The sequence below is a fragment of the Triticum urartu genome, chromosome 2A (assembly GCF_056163025.1).
Source record: "Triticum urartu cultivar PI428250 chromosome 2A, HENAU_Tu73, whole genome shotgun sequence".
NCBI classification, from domain to species: Eukaryota; Viridiplantae; Streptophyta; class Magnoliopsida; order Poales; family Poaceae; genus Triticum; species Triticum urartu.
In genome coordinates, this window is record NC_141874.1 from 326,794,209 (window position 1) to 326,813,918 (window position 19,710).

Genomic DNA, 19,710 nt, shown 5'->3' on the forward strand with positions numbered 1-19,710 from the left:
TCCCAAGCATAGGGACTCAGCTATGAGCGTCAAATCAAGAAGTCATATCAAGCACAAAAAAAGGAGTCGAGCTCGAGCTCCAGCCAAGCAGCTGCCAAAAAAGCGGGAAAACGGTTCCCCAGCTAGGAGAAACAGGCGGTGCAATCAACCCCCCTGCTCATTGTACCAACACATCTAAGTACCGGCGCCAACCAACTGGTTATAATCAATGATCATAGAAGGCAGGCTGAAGAGGCCGGTGTCACTGTAGAACAACTCCTGGGCAACGAGCCCATGGAAACGTTTAAAGAGGAGGAACTAAAAGGGGAATATGCCCGCGGCCAACCTCTGGTCAAGCCTGAGGAGATCAAAAGTCTATCAATGAGAATGTATAAATTGCATGTGATAGAGGCGAAGGTGTTCCGATGTTTCGATGAGATAGATATTGTTTTCTGTGGGACTCGACTTTGACGACCCGACTACGAACGTGTGAAGACGTCGCACCTTAGCAATCGCTAAACCAACTTCCGAGGGTTATTGACCACGCCGGAGCACGAACAACCTGACCACGAGGGTCTATTTCCTGTGAGCAAACGAAGAACAAGCAAGAAACTGAGATTGCAATCTGGATATTGCGAATAAATGAGGAAAGCTTTATTAATGAAGGTGGGGTTTTGTGACGTCTTGGTCTGATCATTGGACACAAACGAAGTACGCAAAGTTGCAGCTATGGCGAACTTTTAATCTAAAAAAACCCAAAGTCTAAAGGATGCCCTAAGGGCTGTATATATGGAGAAGAGTGGGGGGAATTTCGTGGCCCTTGGAGGAGGGGTCTGAAACCAACCCTAACTCTTGTTTCCCCACACATACGAACTCTAAAAACAGCCTATAATCAAGTATTTCAAAATTACTTGGGCCTGGCCCAAAAATAAGGTGACGCAACGCCTAGAATAGCCTCTGGACGAAATTTATGAAGTGGCATCTTGTATATTTCGTCCAAGGCTTCATGCACTCATTATGGTCGCTTCAAAGTCCTAGAATCATCACTTGTAAATCCGTTCTTGTTCCCCTTGCGCTTGCCATCATCTTCATGCTTGAACTTGCTCCAATGATCATCTTTCTTGTCCAAGCTAGGCCCTTTATTTGTAAGCAAAACAAATGTATCCAATTTAGGCAGCATCATATTCTCATGAACATTAGAATCGTTACCAAGAAACGAAAGTACCTGATAATTCAATTGGCGTGCGCGAGCTCTAGTAGTTGGTCCAATATGTATAGCAGGAGGGGCTGTGGGTGTAACAATGGTATTGATGTCCTTATCATCCTCCCCTTCTTGAAATGAAGTCGTCCTCGACGAAAGCTCACCTTCCTCACCCAAATAAGGCTACGAATCTGCAATGCTAAAAGTGGGACTAACCCCAAAATCTGCAGGCAGCTCAAGTTTATATGCATTATCATTTATTTTCTCTAACACCTTAAAAGGACCATCAACACGTGGCATTAGCTTTGATTTGCGCAAATTAGGAAACCTATCCTTACGCAAATGTAACCAACAAGATCTCCAGGTGCAAACACAACATGTTTTCTACCCTTATCTCCAGCAAGTTTATATTTGGCATTCATATGCTCAATGTTTTCCTTAGTTAACTCATGCATTTTTAAAATCAATTCAGCATGTTCTTTAGCATCAAAATTAATAACCTTCTCCGAAGATGGAAGAGGCAACAAATCAATAGGTGCACGAGGTAGGAAACCATACACAATTTCAAAAGGGCACATCTTAGTAGTAGAATGCAATGAACGATTATAAGCAAATTCAATATGAGGCAAGAATTCTTCCCACATTTTCTTATTATTCTTCAAAACAGCCCTAAGCATAGTAGACAATGTTCTATTGACTACTTCAGTTTGTCCATCAGTTTGGATGTGGCAAGTAGTACTAAAAAGAAGTTTAGTCCCCATCTTAGCCCATAAACATCTCCAAAAGTGGCTAAGAAATTTAGTATCACGATCTGAAACAATAGTATTTGGCACACCATGCAAGCGAATAATTTCACGAAAGAACAAATCGGCAACATTAACAGCATCATCCCTTTTATGACATGGTATAAATTGTGCCATTTTCGAAAATCTATCCACGACAACAAATATGCTATCCCTCCCCTTCTTTGTTCGAGGTAAACCTAAAACAAAGTCCATAGATATATCCTCCCTAGGAACACTAGGTACAGGCAATGGCATATATAAACCATGAGGATTGAGTCGAGACTTAGCTTTTTGACATGTAGTGCAGCTAGCAACAAAACGGTCAACATCCTGTCTCATCTTTGGCCAAAAGAAATCTGTAGCAAGTATATCCTCCGTCTTCTTGACACCAAGGTGTCACATTAATCCTCCTCCATGCGCCTCCTGCAACAACAAAAGATGAATGGAGCTAGCTGGAATGCATAGCTTGTTAGCACGAAACACAAATCCATCGTTAAGAACGAACTTGTTCCAAGTTCTCCCTTCCTTACAATTCTGCAATACATCTTTAAATTCAGCATCATGCACATATTGATCTTTGATGGTCTCCAAACCAAATATTTTAAAGTCAAGTCGTGAAAGCATAGTATAACGACGAGACAATGCATCAGCAATAACATTTTCTTTACCCTTCTTGTGTTTAATGAAATAAGGGAAAGTCTCAATGAATTCATGATCAGAATGTGTAGCAAGTACATTCTACGGTTCAGTTTTGCTTGACTTTTAATGTGTTTCAAAGATTCATGATCAGAATGTATAACAAATTCCTTGGGCCATAAATAATGTTGCCATGTTTCTAAGGTCCGAACAAGAGCATATACTTCTTTATCATAAGTAGAATAGTTCAGACTAGGCCCACTCAATTTTTCAGAAAAGTATGCAACAGGTTTGCCATACACACCTCCTAATCCAATTCCACTAGCATCACATTCAAGCTCAAAAGTCTTATTAAAATCAGGAAGTTGGAGTAAAGGAGCATGTGTCAACTTATCTTTCAATACCGTGAAGGCTTCTTCCTGTGCGGTACCCCAAACAAAAGGCACATCCTTCTTTGTAAGCTCGTTGAGAGGTGCAGCAATGGTGATGAAATCTCTCACAAAATGCCTATAGAAACCAGCGAGGCCAAGAAAACTCCTCACTTGTGTGACCATTTTGGGCTGCGGCCAACTCTCAATAGCTTCAATCTTGGCTTTATCAACTTCAATACCCTATGGAGTAACAACATAGCCAACAAAAGATACTCGGTCGGTGCAAAAGGTGCACTTTCCAAGGTTACCAAACAAACGTGCGTCACGTAGAGCAATGAAAACAACACGTAAATGTTCCAAATGTTCCTCCAAAGGTTTTCTATAAATCAATATGTCATCAAAGTAAACAACCACAAATCGTCCAATGAAAGCACGCAAAACTTCGTTCATTAATCTCATGAAAGTACTAGGTGCATTAGATAACCCAAAAGGCATGACTAACCACTCATATAATCCAAACATAGTTTTAAATTTTGTTTTCCATTCATCTCCCAATTTCATACAAATTTGATGGTATCCACTACGCAAATCAACTTTGGAGAATATTGTAGAGCCACTCAATTCATCAAGCATATCATCTAGCCTAGGAATATGATGACGATAACGAATAGTAATATTATTAATGCCTCTATAGCTAACGCACATACGCGACGTACCATCCTTTTTCGGCACTAAAATGGTAGGAACAACACAAGTGCTAAGGGATTCACACATATAACCTTTGTCGAGCAGTTCTTGTACTTGATGCATAATCTCCTTCGTCTCCTCTCGATTGGTACGGTATGGTGCACGGTTGGGTAAAGATGCACCGGGAATTAAGTGAATTTGATGCTCAATCCCTTGAATAGGTGGCAATCCTGGTGGCACGTCTTGTGGAAAGACGTCAGCGAACTCCTGCAAAATTTTAGTGACAGCAGAAGGCAAAGAGGAAGGCACATCCTCGAATAAAAATAATGCCTCTTTGCACACAAAAGCATAGCAAACAGATTTGCTAAAATCTAGATCATCAATATCAGATTTGGTGGCAGGTAAACATGCACTTTTCAATTTAATTTCAGAAGCAACACTAGATGGTTTATTATTAGGCTTCATTTCTTGCTCGAATTATTTTGCCACAACCTAATTTTCACTCTTATGTTTCTCCTATTTTGCTTTATTAGCTCTATTAATATCATCTTTCAAAATAGAATCAGGAGTCATAGGAAGCAAAGTAATATTTTTATCCTTATGAACAAGAGTATACTGATTGTTTCTACCATGGTGTATAGAATTTTTATCAAATTGCCATGGTCTACCAAGTAATAAGGAACATGCTTGCATAGGTACCACATCACAATCAACATAATCAGCATATGTAGAGATATTAAAATGCAGATGAACAGTACGTGTTACCTTAACCTTGCCGTTGTTGTTGAACCATTGGATGTAGTAAGGATGTGGATGTGGTCTTGTGGTGAGAGATAGCTTCTCCACCATCTCCATGCTAGCCAAGTTATTGCAGCTCCCCCCATCTATGATGACGGGAACAGAACATTCCTTCACAACTCCCTTTGTATGGAACAAATTATGCCTCTAATTTTTCTCATCTTGTGTAACCTGCACACTCAAAACACGTTGAGCAACTAAACATTCATACCTGTCAGCATCTTCAACAACCATGTATTGCGTCTCATGATCAGAATCATCTTCACCGTGTTCTTCATGTGTAGTAAGAGCTAAAGTCTCCTCAACATAGTCACTAGCGAACTCATACCCACCATCTTCAATAAGAATCATCACATGCTGAGATTTGCATTATCTCGAAAAATGTCCTCTTCCCTTACAATGACGACAAATAATATCACTTGTGTGCCCTGTTGATGCCATGGAAGAAGAAGAGCTCTACGCAGGCCCGGCAGGTGTTGTAGCGACCAGACCTCAACCAGTCTGATCTCTGTGCTCCGGTGTCATCCCTGGATCAGTAATGCTGACACCACACAGTACTCGGAGGATTTATAACAGAGTAGCAATCACACACTTATTACATCGAGTGTCTCAAACGAGAACTTATTATAATAAATATGGCTTAATGCCATCTAATAACGATAACAACAGAAGGCTTGGAAGATAAGTGAGTCCATCAACTCCAACGGCATCACTGAGTATAGAACCACGACCTAAAAACTCCTTAATCATCGTCTGAAAAGTCTGCAACATTAACGTTGCAGCCCAAAACGGGTCAGCACATGGAATATGCTGGCAATGTAACACATAGAGAGTAAGGAATGAAACAGCTATACTATATGCATATTTGGCTGGTGGAAAGCTCTATGGTTACAGTTTTGCGTAAAGCCAATTTTTCCCTACTACAAAGGAATAATTTTTATTTAACTATCATGGTAGTTGTTAAACATTGAGAATGGTTGACAGCATCCTCAATCCCAATTAAGCATCATCATTAAACAAAACCCAACAAAATTAATTTAGAGTAACATGTTGAGATTCACATGATAATCCAGGTACTAGATACTCAAGATGTCCATAACCGGGGACACGGCTAACCATGATTAGTTTATTACACTCTGCAGAGGTTTGCGCACTTTTCCCCACAAGACTCGATCGCCTCCATTTGGTTTCTCGCACTACAAGGTGTTTGAGAATACGGATGACCGAGACATAGTCTTTCAGAAGCGCTAGCACCTTACGATCGGGTAGACTGTACCACCTACATCCCCTACATCTGCTAGTCTACCACTGTAAGAGTTCGCATGACTTAGTCAACTTTGCTAGAGCCCATAATAGCTTGTGGCTGCACACGAAAGTTTCTAGTATGAATAGTCTCATGATCCCTTTGAGCCTGGGTGGCGGTCCAAAAGAAAACAGGCAAGTCCTGGAATACCCAGGTGCCTCAATCCACCCAGATGTGTGTTTAGGTTGCCACCTTAGATAAACCATTAATTAACAAAACTCACATCTGTCATGGATATTACTCACCCAATCCAGGTCTACTAGCATAGCTTGGCATAATAAGCAAACGCGGAATTAACTCCCAAAGGTTTGAAAATAAACAGGTAATAGGTACTACCTCAACTACTTCCCATCCCAAAATTTAATTAGATCCTAATCATGCAATGTGTGAGGATTTGATCTAATGCAATAAACTGGGTAGTAGAAAAGGTATGATCAAAGTGTTACTTGCCTTGCTAATGATCCGCGAAACCTAGAGATTCGAAGTAACAAGTGGCGCACTCCGGGTATTCTATCGCAGACAAACAAACAAGCATACAATAAGTATTCATCTAATGCACGGGTGAAACTCAAATAAGAGATCTAACCAGAAGGTTCAACTTAAGAACTCCGGTTTGCAAAAAGAATCAAATCAAACGAAACAACGAAAGTCAAACGGCGAAAGAAAACAACTTCGTTCTACAAATCTGGACCTAGGGCAATTTTACAGTAGCAAAATCTTGTTTAAGTTGGTTAAACCGATAGAAGGTTTCGAGATGAAACTCCAGGCGCTTGAATCGCCTGATTCTGATAAACGAGCGAAAAGTTATACTAAAACGAAAATCGGATCAGGAATCGCGATCAGAAAAATCGCGAATTAAATCTGAGAAAAAGAAAAACGACGAACGTTCGCTAGAACGAACGAACGGACGAACGCTCGCTATTTAAATAAACCGGAAAAACCGATCTATTTAAAAAACTGAAATCTAAAAAAACCGACGAAAAACCGACGGTTTTTCAAAAAAAATAAAAAAAACTGGTGCGGAAAATGAGGCGGCGACGGACCTCGGGCGGCGTGCGGCGGCGGCGGCGGGTGGCGGCGGCGGAGGCGGCTGCGGCGCGGCGAGGCGGCGGCGGGTGGCGGCGGTGGAGGCGGCGGCGGCGGGCGCTGGGGGCGGCGGGCGGCGCTAGGGTTCGGCTGGGGCTGGGCGCTGGCTTCGGCTGGGCCTCCCCCCGGCTTATAAGGCCTAGCCGGGCCGGAGTCCTAGTCGGACACGGCCCGTAGGTCGGTTCGTTTTTTTATTTATTACTTGCAGAAGAAAAATAAAAAGAAATACTAAACGGACTCCAAAAATTCCGAAATAAATTTTCACGGGCTTCTAAAATCAAGCCTCACAATGTGAACATTTATTTGGGGCCTAAATGCAATTTTGAAAAATGCACATTTTTCCTAAATTCAAATAAAACACCGAAAAACTCCGAAATAAAATCTTATTTGATTCTATTATTAAATCCTCAATATTTCTTTATTTTGGGGAAGTCATTTTATCCCCTCTCTCATATTTTTGTAATAGAAATAATTGATGATAAAATAATTAAAATCAAATGATCCTACTCTCAAAATTTGAGAAAACTCAAATATGAAAATAACGAAATCCCCAACTCTCTCTGTGGGTCATTGAGTTACGTAGAATTTCTAGGATTAACCAAAATGCAAAATAAAATATGGTATGCAATGATGATCTAATGTATAACATTCCAAATTGAAAATTTGGGATGTTACAAACCTACCCCCCTTAAGATGAATCTCGCCCTCGAGATTCGGGTTGGCTAGAAAATAGGTGAGGGTGGTCCTTGAGCAATTCTTCCTCTCGTTCCCAGGTGGCTTCATCCTCTGTGTGGTGACTCCACTGAACTTTGCAAAACTTGATAACCTTGCTGCGAGTGACTCGATTGGCAAACTCAAGAATCTTAACGGGTCTCTCCTCGTAGGTCAAATCTTATCCAACGGAATAGTTTCCAAAGGCACTGTGTCTCTCAACGGTATGTCAGCCATCTCCGCGTGACACTTCTTCAACTGGGAAACGTGGAACACATCATGAACTCCTGACAATCCTTCAGGTAATTCCAACTTGTAGGCCACTTCTCCCATACGCTCCAAAACTCGATATGGTCCTACAAATCGTGGCGCTAACTTCCCTTTAACTCCAAAACGCTTTGTTCCCCGAAGTGGAGATACTCGAAGATAAGCTCTATCTCTGACTTCGTAAACTGTCTCCTTGCGTTTAGAATCTACATAACTCTTCTGTCTGGACTGGGCTACCTTGAGCCTATCACGAATCAATTTCGCCTTCTGTTTAGACTCTTTAATCAAGTCAGGTCCAAACAACTGGCGGTCTCCCACTTCGTCCCATGACAATGGTGTCCTGCACCTCCTTCTGTACAAGGCTTCGAAAGGGGCCATCTTTAAACTGGTTTGGTAAATGTTGTTGTAAGAGAACTCTGCATATGGCAAATTGTCGTCCCAACTAGATCCGTAATCTAGCACACAAGCTCTCAGCATATCCTCCAAAATCTGATTGACTCTCTCGGTCTGTCCATCTGTCTATGGATGAAAAGCTGTACTGAATTCTAGCCTAGTTTCCAAAATTTCGTGCAACTGCTTCCAGAACATTGAGGTAAACTGGGTTCCTCTATCTGATACGATACTCCTCGAAACTCCATGCAAACATACGATCCTGGTCATGTATATCTTTGCCAACTTAGCACTGGTGTAAGTGGTCTTTAATGGGATGAAATGAGCTACCTTCGTCAACCGATCGACTACAACCCAAATCGAGTCATAGCCTGAATGAGTCCTGGGTAATCTCGTGATAAAATCCATGCCTAACTTATCCCACTTCCATTCGGGTATCGGCAATGGTTGTAACAATCCTACTGGCTTCTGATGCTCTGCCTTTACTCTCTGACATACATCACAAACTGCTACATACTCCGCAATATCCTTCTTCATTCCTGTCCACCAGAAAATATCTTTCAAATCCAGATACATCTTGGTATTTCCTGGGTGAATCGAATATGGTGAATCGTGTGCCTCTTGCAGAATCAACTTCCTGATCTCCGGGTCATTGGGCACATAAACACGGTCTTCAAACCATAGGGTATCGTGCTCATCCTCACGAAATCCCTTAGCTTTTCCTTTGCTCAGTTTCTCCTTTATAGCGGAAATCTCCTTGCCAGTCTTATGAGCTTCTCTGATTTTATCCATCAAGGTTGACTGAATCTCCAATGCTGCTACATAGCCTCTCGGACTATTTCCAAACATAGTTCATGAAGATTTTCTGCTAACTCCTTGGGCATTTCTCCCGTCATTAACGTATTGACATGGCTCTTACGGCTTAATGCGTAAGCTACTACATTAGCCTTTCCGGGATGGTATTGCAATCTCATATCATAATCATTGACGAGTTCCAACCATCTCCTTTGTCTGAGATTCAACTCCTTCTGTGTGAAAATGTACTTCAAACTCTTATGATCCGTGTACACCTCACAATGGTTTCTAATGAGGAAATGCCTCCATGTTTTCAAAGCATGCACTATGGCTGCTAACTCCAAATCATGCGTAGCATAATTCAACTCATGAGGCTCCAGTTGTCTTGAGGCATATGAAACAACTCTCCCTTCCTGCATAAGCACTGCTCCAAGCCCTCGACGTGAAGCGTCGCAATACACCTCATAATCCGTGGTCTGATCTGGCAAAATCAACACTGGTGAAGTAACCAAGCGTTTCTTCAACTCCTGGAAACTAGCCTCACATTCCTCCGTCCATATGAACTTGGTATCTTTCTTTAATAACTCCATCATAGGCTTCGCAATCTTTGAGAAATTCTCAATGAATCTCCGGTAGTATCCGGCGAGTCCAAGAAAACTCCGGATCTCTCCGACGGCAGTTGGTGCTTCCCACTTGGTCACGATGTCTACTTTGGTAGGATCTACTGCTATTCCTTCTCCAGATATAACGTGTCCGAGAAATCCTACTTCCTTCAACCAAAACTCACATTTGCTGAACTTGGCATATAATTGATGTTCTCTGAGCTTTCCAAGTACCAAACGCAAATGCTCCTTATGCTCCTCTTCATTCTTCGAATAAACCAGGATATCATCAATGAACACTACGACGAACTTATCCAAAAACTCCATAAATACTTTGTTCATCATGTTCATAAAATAGGCAGGTGCGTTAGTCAGACCAAATGACATAACGGTATACTCGTACAGCCCATTCCTGGTGGTAAAAGCTGTCTTAGGAATATCCTGTTCTCGAATCTTCAACTGGTGGTATCCTAATCATAGATCGATCTTGGAAAATACCTTAACTCCTTGCAATCGATCAAACAGATCATTGATCATTGATAGTGGGTACTTGTTCTTAATCGTTACTTCGTTCAATCCTCGATAATCAACAACCATCCTTAATGATCCATCCTTCTTCTCCACTAGAAGTACTGGCGATCCCCAAGGCGAAGAACTTGGGCAAATATATCCCTTATCCAGTAACTCCTTAATCTGCTTCTTAATTTCTACCAAATCCTTTGCTGGCATCCTATATGGTCTCTTTGATATTGGCCCGGTGCCTGGCAATAGCTCAATCAAAAACTCAATATCTCTATCCGGTGGCATGCCTGGCAACTCCTCTGGAAATACCTCAGGGAAATCCCTTACCACTGGTACTTCCTCCTGCACAACTCCTGTTAAGCAATTTACTTGAGTCCTCTCCGGCACATGTTGGCATACATACTTGATCCTTCTCCCTTCTGGGGTGGTAAGCAAAATTGACTTACTAGCGCATTCAATATTTCCTTCATACTTTGATAACCAATCCATGCCTAATATAACATCCAATCCTTGAGATTCCAATACTATTAGGTCTGAGGGGAAAACATAGTTACCAATCCTTAATGGTAACCGATCACACCATAGACTAGCGACATACTCTGCTCCAGGCGAGGTTACTAACATGGGTGACCTAAGGGCTTGTGTTGGTAGGTTATACTTATCCACAAATCCCCTTGAGATGTAGGAATGCGATGCACTAGTATCAAAAAGAACGAGTGTAGTAAATGACTTAACAAAAACTTACCGATTACTGCATCCGGCTGCTCTTCAACCTCCTCCACGCTAACGTGGTTCACCTGTCCCCTGTTGAAAGGGTTCGACTTCTTCCCAGAGCTTCCATTGCCATTTCCATTTTGTATCTCAGGGCATTCATTGGCATAATGTCCAGTCTTCTGGCACTTAAAGCAAGTGACTTGGCTCAGGTCCTTCTTGGCTGGGGTTGATGGGTTGGTGCGATTCTGGCCATTGCTTCCTCCATTCCCATTACCATTCCTGGTGCCATTGTGATTGTGCGTGCTACCTCCTCCATGGGTATGCTGAAAATGTCCTCCCGGTCTAGGGGTAAAACGTGGCTTCTGCTAAGCTCCTAAAGTGTACTTTCCTTATCCATACTTCCTCTTGCGATTCTCAATTTGTTGCTGCTTCCCTTCAATCATAAGAGCACGATCTACCAACTCCTGGTAGTTGTTGAAGGTTGCTACCATCAACTGCATGCTCAACTCATCATTCAGTCCTTCCAGAAACTTCTTCTGCTTAGCTGCATCCGTAGCGATGTCATCTGGGGCATAACGTGCTAACTTACTAAAGTCATCCACATACTGGCCAACTGTCCGTCCTCCTTGGCGTAAGTTGCGAAACTCACTCTTCTTCATGGCCATAGCTCCTGCTGAAACATGTGCAGTACGAAAAGCCTGCTGAAACTGGTCCCATGTGACAGTGTCGACAGGGAAAGTGGCTGTGAAATTCTCCCACCATGATGCTGCTGGTCCTTCAAGTTGATGTGCAGCAAACTTCACCTTCTCCGCATCTGTGCATCCTGTTGTGGTCAACTCTCTAGCTGTCTTGCAGAGCCAATCATCTGCTACTATCGGCTCGGTGCTACTGGAAAACACCGGTGGATTCAGCCTAAGAAAACGGGCTAAGTGATCAACAGGTGGTGGTGGTGGTGGGTTGTTGTTGTTGTTGTTGTTGTTCCCCTGATTCTGATTCTGTACTAGCAACTGCATCAATGTGTTCTGCTGCTGGATCAATTGAGTGAGCTCCGGTGGAAAGGTAAATCCGGGGTCACGTCTCGGAGGCATCTGAGGGTTTAGAAAAGATGAGATGTAAGAATAGAGGGGGTCTAAAGAGAAAACACTACCCATATGCACATGAGGCAAAATCAAACAATTCACTTCATTCAATCAAACAAGGGCATACAATCGATCTAACTATCGCAAAAGTGCTCGGACTACTGTATTTACATGGTGGACTATTACTACTAATGAGGTGGTCTACTAGAAATATTCTTCGGTTGCAGACTCCATGATATCTGCTCCAGCTTCATCAACATAGTCATCATCACTTTCGTCTGGATTCGAATCTGTGTCATCGATGATGATGTAGTCTTCCAGGCTAATCTCCTTGGGTTCTTCGTCTTCCTCTACTGGTGTAGGGCCTCCCATAAATATTCCAATCTTCTTGATCAGGTCTTCATTGTTCTCCACAAATACTTCAATTTCTTCTTCATAATCTTCACGTGTAGCCTAGAGTTCTTCCTCCAGTTCCTCGATTCTAGTCTTAGCATTCTTCAGATCTATCATGTCGTCACACATCTGGTTCTCCTGTCGTCGAATGTGCTGGTTTAGCTCCTGGATAAAAGCTGCAATTGATCTATCCTTCCTGGTGCTGATCATCTCCGAGTGCTCATCTTGGCGCCCACAAATCTGGTAGATTGTATCCTTGAGGTCATTGCGGTAGACTTCTCCAATGCGTCCCATGGCGATGTAAGCTGCCATGCTCATTCCCAGACTCCAAGTTGATGCATCAAAAGAAAACTCTATGGGCTCAGTGACTGGCATGAACGTCCTTCCTGGAACTTGAACTTGAATCATCCAGCGCTCTTGTTCAGGTAAAGCGGCGTTGTAGGTTCCGGTGAAGCTTGGTATTCCTATGTTCGGGTATCTTGTGACTTCCTTCAAGTGACGTCCAAAGGGTGTATCTTCATCTGGTTGCGTGAACTGTTCCTTGCATCCGCCATCCTAAAGAGTTGAAAAGATGAGAGGTTAGAAGAGAAGAGAGTGATCTAGGTCTGTAGCTTAGTGGTCATGTCCTACAGTCAGCGTGTGCTCTGATACCATCTCTGTAGCGACCAGACCTCAACCAGTCTGATCTCTGTGCTCCGGTGTCATCCCTGGATCAGTAATGTTGACACCACACAGTACTCGGAGGATTTATAATAGAGTAGAAATCACACACTTATTACATCGAGTGTCTCAAACGAGAACTTATTATAATAAATATGGCTTAAGGCCATCTAATAACGATAACAATGGAAGGCTTGGAAGATAAGTGAGTCCATCAACTCCAACGGCATCACTGAGTATAGAACCACGACCTAAAAACTCCTTAATCGTCGTTTGAAAAATCTGCAACATTAACGTTGCAGCCCGAAATGGGTCAGCACATGGAATATGCTGCCAATGTAACACATAGAGAGTAAGGAATGAAACAGCTATACTATATGCATATTTGGCTGGTGGAAAGCTCTATGGTTATAGTTTTGCGTAAAGCCAATTTTTCCCTACTACAAAGGAATAATTTTTATTTAACTATCATGGTAGTTGTTAAACATTGAGAATGGTTGATAGCATCCTCAATCCCAATTAAGCATCATCATTAAACAAAACCCAACAAAATTAATTTAGAGTAACATGTTGAGATTCACATGATAATCCAGGTACTAGATACTCAAGATGTCCATAACCGGGGACATGGCTAACCATGATTAGTTTATTACACTCTGCAGAGGTTTGCGCACTTTTCCCCACAAGACTCGATCGCCTCCGTTTGGTTTCTCGCACTACAAGGTGTTTGAGAAGACGGATGACCGAGACATGGTCTTTCAGAAGCGCTAGCACCTTACGATCGGGTAGACCGTACCACCTACATCCCCTACATCTGCTAGTCTACCACTGTAATAGTTCGCACGACTTAGTCAACTTTGCTAGAGCCCATAATAGCTTGTGGCTGCACACGAAAGTTTCTAGTATGAATAGTCTCATGATCCCTTTGAGCCTTGGTGGCGGTCCAAAAGAAAACAGGCAAGTCCTTGAATACCCAGGTGCCTCAATCCACCCAGATGTGTGTTTAGGTTGCCACCTTAGATAAACCATTAATTAACAAAACTCACATCTGTCATGGATATCACTCACCCAATCCACTTCTACTAGCATAGCATGGCATAAAAAGCAAACGCGGAAGTAACTCCCAAAGGTTTGAAAATAAACAGGTAATAGGTACTACCTCAACTACTTCCCATCCCACAATTTAATTAGATCCTAATCATGCAATGTGTGAGGATTTGATCTAATGCAATAAAACTGGGTAGTAGAAAAGGTATGATCAAAGTGTTACTTGCCTTGCTGATGATCCGCGAAACCTAGAGATTCGAAGTAACAAGCGGCGCACTCCGAGTATTCTATTGCAGACAAACAAACAAGCATACAATAAGTACTCATCTAATGCACGGGTGAAACTCAAATAAGGGATCTAACCAGAAGGTTAAACTTAAGAACTCCGGTTTGCAAAAAGAATCAAATCGAACAAAACAACGAAAGTCAAATGGCGAAAGAAAACAACTTCGTTCTACAAATCTGGATCTAGGGCAATTTTTACAGTAGAAAAATCTTGTTTAAGTTGGTTAAACGGATAGAGGGTTTCGAGACGAAACTCCAGGCGCTTGAATCGCCTGATTCCGATAAACGAGCGAAAAGTTATACTAAAACGAAAATCGGATCAGGAATCGCGATCAGAAAAATCGCGGATTAAATCCGAGAAAAAGAAAAACGATGAACATCGCTAGAACGAACGAACGAACGGACGAACGCTCGCTATTTAGATAAACCAGAAAAACCGATCTATTTAAAAAAACCGAAATCTAAAAAACGACGAAAAACCGATGGTTTTTTGAAAAAAACAAAAAAACGGTGCGGAAAACGAGGCGGCGACGGACCTCGGGCGGCGTGCGGCGGCGGCGGCGGCGCGGCGAGACGGCACGGCGGTGGTGGAGGCGGCGGCGGCGGGCGCTGGGGGCGGCGGGCGGCGCTAGGGTTCGGCTGGGGCTGGGCGCTGGCTTTGGCTGGGCCTCCCCCCGGCTTATAAAGCCTAGCCGGGCCGGAGTCCTAGTCGGACACGGCCCGTAGGTCGGTTCGTTTTTTTTATTACGTGCAGAAGAAAAATAAAAAGAAATACTAAACCGACTCCAAAAATTCCAAAATAAATTTTTGCGGGCTTCTAAAATCAAGCCTCACAAGGTGAACATTTATTTGGGACCTAAATGCAATTTTGAAAAACACACATTTTTCCTAAATTCAAATAAAACACCGAAAAACTCCGAAATAAAATCTTATTTGATTCTATTATTAAATCCTCAATATTTCTTTATTTTTGGGAAGTCATTTTATTCCCTCTCTCATATTTTTGTAATAGAAATAACTGATGATAAAATAATTAAAATCAAATGATCCTATTCTCAAAATTTGAGAAAACTCAAATTTGAAAATAACGAAATCCCCAACTCTCTCCGTGGGTCATTGAGTTGCGTAGAATTTCTAGGATTAACCAAAATGCAAAATAAAATATGGTATGCAATGATGATCTAATGTATAACATTCCAAATTGAAAATTTGGGATGTTACAGGTGTGCTCTTGGCAGATAGTGGTGGTTGTGCTTGCTTTCTTGTATCACGGCTGGAGGTGGCACCTGATGGAGGTAGAGGGTGCACGTGGTGTCCATGGTGAAGATCGACCTGTAGAAAAGTTAGTTCGTGCCAATGCCTGTCGATCCTGCACTTCACGTTCAGCTTTATAAGCAAGATGGAATAAATGAGTGATATTAATATACTCCTTATACTCTAGAATGGTATGAATCTCTCTATTTAATCCACCCATAAAACATGCAAGCATAGCTTCATTCTCCTCAACAATACCACATCTAATCATGCCAGTTTGTAATTCCTGATAATATTCTTCAACATAATTTTTTCCTTGTCTTAAATGCTGCAATTTTTGATGCGGAGTATCCTATGGACATCACCATGTCAAGAGTTCATTCGGCAAGTGACACATGCGACATCTACTTCACATACATAAAGGTGAATCCTCTCCTTTACACGTGCTCACTTGACCCCTTCGAGGATGGTATACTACTTGACCCTCCATCGTGCATGCATAGGTATTGTCGGAGCTTCACGGATGACGAGGAGGAGTGCAAGCGCCAAGGATCACCTACACCATCCGCGAGGGAAGCGTGGAAGAGAAGGAAGAAGAAGCCAGGACAAGCTTTTGGAAAGCCCGGAACTTCCGGCCGCTGCGCAGAACTTCCGGCCACCGGAACCTTTGGCCATCCCGGAGCTTCCGGCCCTGCTGCACCGAAGCCGTCCGAGAGTGTGCCAACTCTCTGGATAGCCCGGACCCTGCCCAGACCTTCGCCCAGAACCTCCGGCGCCGGACCTTCCGACCGTCCGCGGAACATCCGGCCCTGCCTACGCGCAGACACTCGGGCCGATGCCCATGTACCCTTTCGCCCCTCACTTACCCCTGCGTGGACCTAGACTATATATACTCCTCCACCTCCTCCTTTCTAGGGTTACCATTGCTTTAGCTCATTTGAGAGATAGAGCTATGCTCATCCATATCAGATCTCCTCTGTGCGAGAGACTGCGGCCTCTTCGGAGAAGATCCCTTTGGATTCAAGCCCCCTTTCTAAGGGAAGATCCCCCCGTGGATTCAAGACCTCCTCACGGAGAAGACCGGCTACCCTTGTATCGTCCTTAGTTGTCCGTGGATCGTGTATCTTCTCTTATGTACTCGTGGATCTAGTGCATGTGTGATCATTCTTGTTGGTTTGAGTGTTCTCTTGTGTTCCCCTCGTGTTCTTCCCCTCGTTTCCTTCCTTGTGTTCTTCGCGTTCTTCGCGGGATCCGCTCCTTAGGTGAAAGCTTGGGCGATTAGGGTTCTACCCTACATCAATTTTTGAAGTAATTCACGTTGATAAATATGGTGGAACCCAACGAGTACGCATAGCTGTTTTCAAAGCAGCCCAAGTAGTTGGAATAGGATATAATCTACAATGTTCAGACCACCAAACACATGCGAAGCTAGTGAAAGCACAAACAGCAGCAGGAACACGTCTCTCCTCAGGATATTGTAAACATGTAAAACGTTGTTCAGTTTCTAACTCCCAAGTAAGATATTTATCAGGAACATATCTACCCTCAAATGGTGGAATATTCAATTTCAGTTTAGGAAGATGGTCATGATCTCGTACCTCATATGGTGGTGCAGCCCTACTGTTGCGATGATATACCTGAGGATGACCTGGTCGTGGCGGTGCTGGTGGTTGCACGTAGTTCTGATTTTGATCAACCTCATCCTCGTAATGGTCCTCCACCTCTGCAGTAGCAGCAGGAGCGACAGAAGCATCAACAGCGGCACCAGAATTTTGCCCGGGGGTCTCCAGACTGTTTTTTTTCTCCGAAACCTACTCAGGAAAGGAAATACGAATTGGAAATTAGATGGATCTCGAAAACAAACCTAATATGAAAGGAACTCGGATTGGTGGTGGATATATGGTGGTACGATATGGCAGGGGCGATGATGTTGGTGCGGCGGCGGCGTGACAACTTATGACCAAAACTCGAAACTCTAAAAGACAAGACTCTAAGACCAGCAACTAGACACGACGATGTAACCGCAAATTCAACAAAGCAAAATACTGAAAAGACTATGCAAAGGCTCACATTGGTTCGGATATGATGAACTAACCCTATGTTTTGGCTTTTTTTTCGTGGGCTGTAGGTATGAAGAACAGACTCGATCTAAACTACGAAAAATAGTAAAATCTCACCGAGCAACCTGGAAATCTGATACCACTTGATAGAGGCAAAGGTGTCCCGTCTTTCAATGAGATGGTGGCTTTCGTTTTGGAGGAAGTCGACTTTGACGATCTGACTACGAACGTGCGAGGACGTCGCGCCTTAGCAATCGCTAACCCAACTCCGAGAGGTTATTGACCACACCGGAGCACGCTCAACCTGACCACGAAGGTCTGTTTCCTGCAGGCAAACGAAGAACCAGCAAGAAACTAAGATTGCAATCTGGATATTGCGAATATAAGATGAAAGATTTATTGATCAAGGTGGGGTTCTGTGACGCCTTTGTCTGGTCGTTCAACACAAACAAAGTACGCGAAGTTGCAGCTATGGCGAACTTTAATCTAAACAAAACTCAAAGTCTAAATGATGCCCTAAGGGAAGTATATATGGAGGAGAGAGGGGGAATTTTGTGGCCCCTGGTGGAGGGGTCCGAAACCAACCCTAACTCTTGTTTCCCCACACATACGGACACTAAAAACTGCCTATAATCAAGTATTTCGAAATTACATGGGCCTAGCCCAAAAATAAGGTGACACAGCACCTAGAATAGCCTCTAGACGAAATTTATGAAGTGGCATCTTGTATATTTCGTCCAAGGCTTCATGCACTCATTATGGTGGCTTCGAAGTCATGGAATCATCACTTGTAACTCGGTTCTTGTTCCCCTTGCGCATGCCATTATCTCCGTGCTTGAACTTGCTCCAAGGTTCATCTTTCTTCTCCAAGCTAGGCCCTTCACTTGTAAGCAAAACAAATGTATCCAATTTAGGCAGCATCATATTCTCATGAACATTAGAATCGTTCCCAAGAAACGAAAGTACTTGATAATTCAATTGGCGTGCGCGAGCTCTAGTAATTGGTCCAGTATGTATAGCAGCAGGGGATGTGGGTGTAACAATGGTATTGATGTCCTCATCAGTGTGCTTCAGTATTTTTTAAGAAATTCTCTCATGCTTCAATTAAATTATTTGGAGAGAAGAAAAAAATTATGCTCATGTACTTCACTTAGATTTGTCTATGTTCGCACATGAACACGTTACTGAGTAACTCCAATGCCGAGGGTGATGCACCGCTGCTCACGTCGAAGGAGACCCGTCCGGAAGTGCGGTACGCAAGCAATCCGGCGAGCGCTTTTGAAGACCCGAAACCCCACATGCCAGGGAGGGACCCCGTCAGGGTGTGCGGCGGCTATGGGCTGCCCTAGGTCGGCCTGACCGCCCCTAAGGCCTCGAGGTTCGCCGCCCTACTACAAGAAAACAAATGAAGAACGAGGAAGAAGAAGAACAAGGGAGAAGGTAAAAGGTAAAGATAAAAAGTGCTAGATGATTTGATCAATTATGTGTTGTTCAATCTATCGTCACCTATGACATATATATGAGGCACCTGGACCTTCCGTACAAGAAAAGGACTCAGATCCCGTCCAAAACATCAAAAGTTAACCTAACTTGGACTAGAGGGGCCAGAACTTCCGGGCTGCACCGCTCCTGCAGGTCGCGTATGGCCTCACATCGCGATGGTCCCAAAAGCAAAGTTGTAGATCTTGCAATGGGGAAAAATTCTTCAATTGATCACTTTTTCATCCGAGGTCATTTTGAGGTTTAATTCAGGCCCACAAATCTGCAAATAATGTTAAAACTCCAGTTTTCGAGGCGCACCGCGTGGACACTTTCGGTTTAGCCCGGAACCTCCGTGGAAGTTGGACGGAACTTCCGTGGCAGATTTTTGTAGCACACTGTTTTGGCTCTAACTTTTACATACATATTCCGATTGAGACGATCTTTATATTGTAACCAACCGTTTCGACGAGACGAAGACAATTCGTGTAGAATATTTTCTCATATGAGGCAAGCTTGAGGGTGTAATCAGCCAAATAGTGTTCTGGATACAAAATCTCAGCACTTCAACACAACTTTGGCCTTCGAGGTGAGATCGGACGGCTA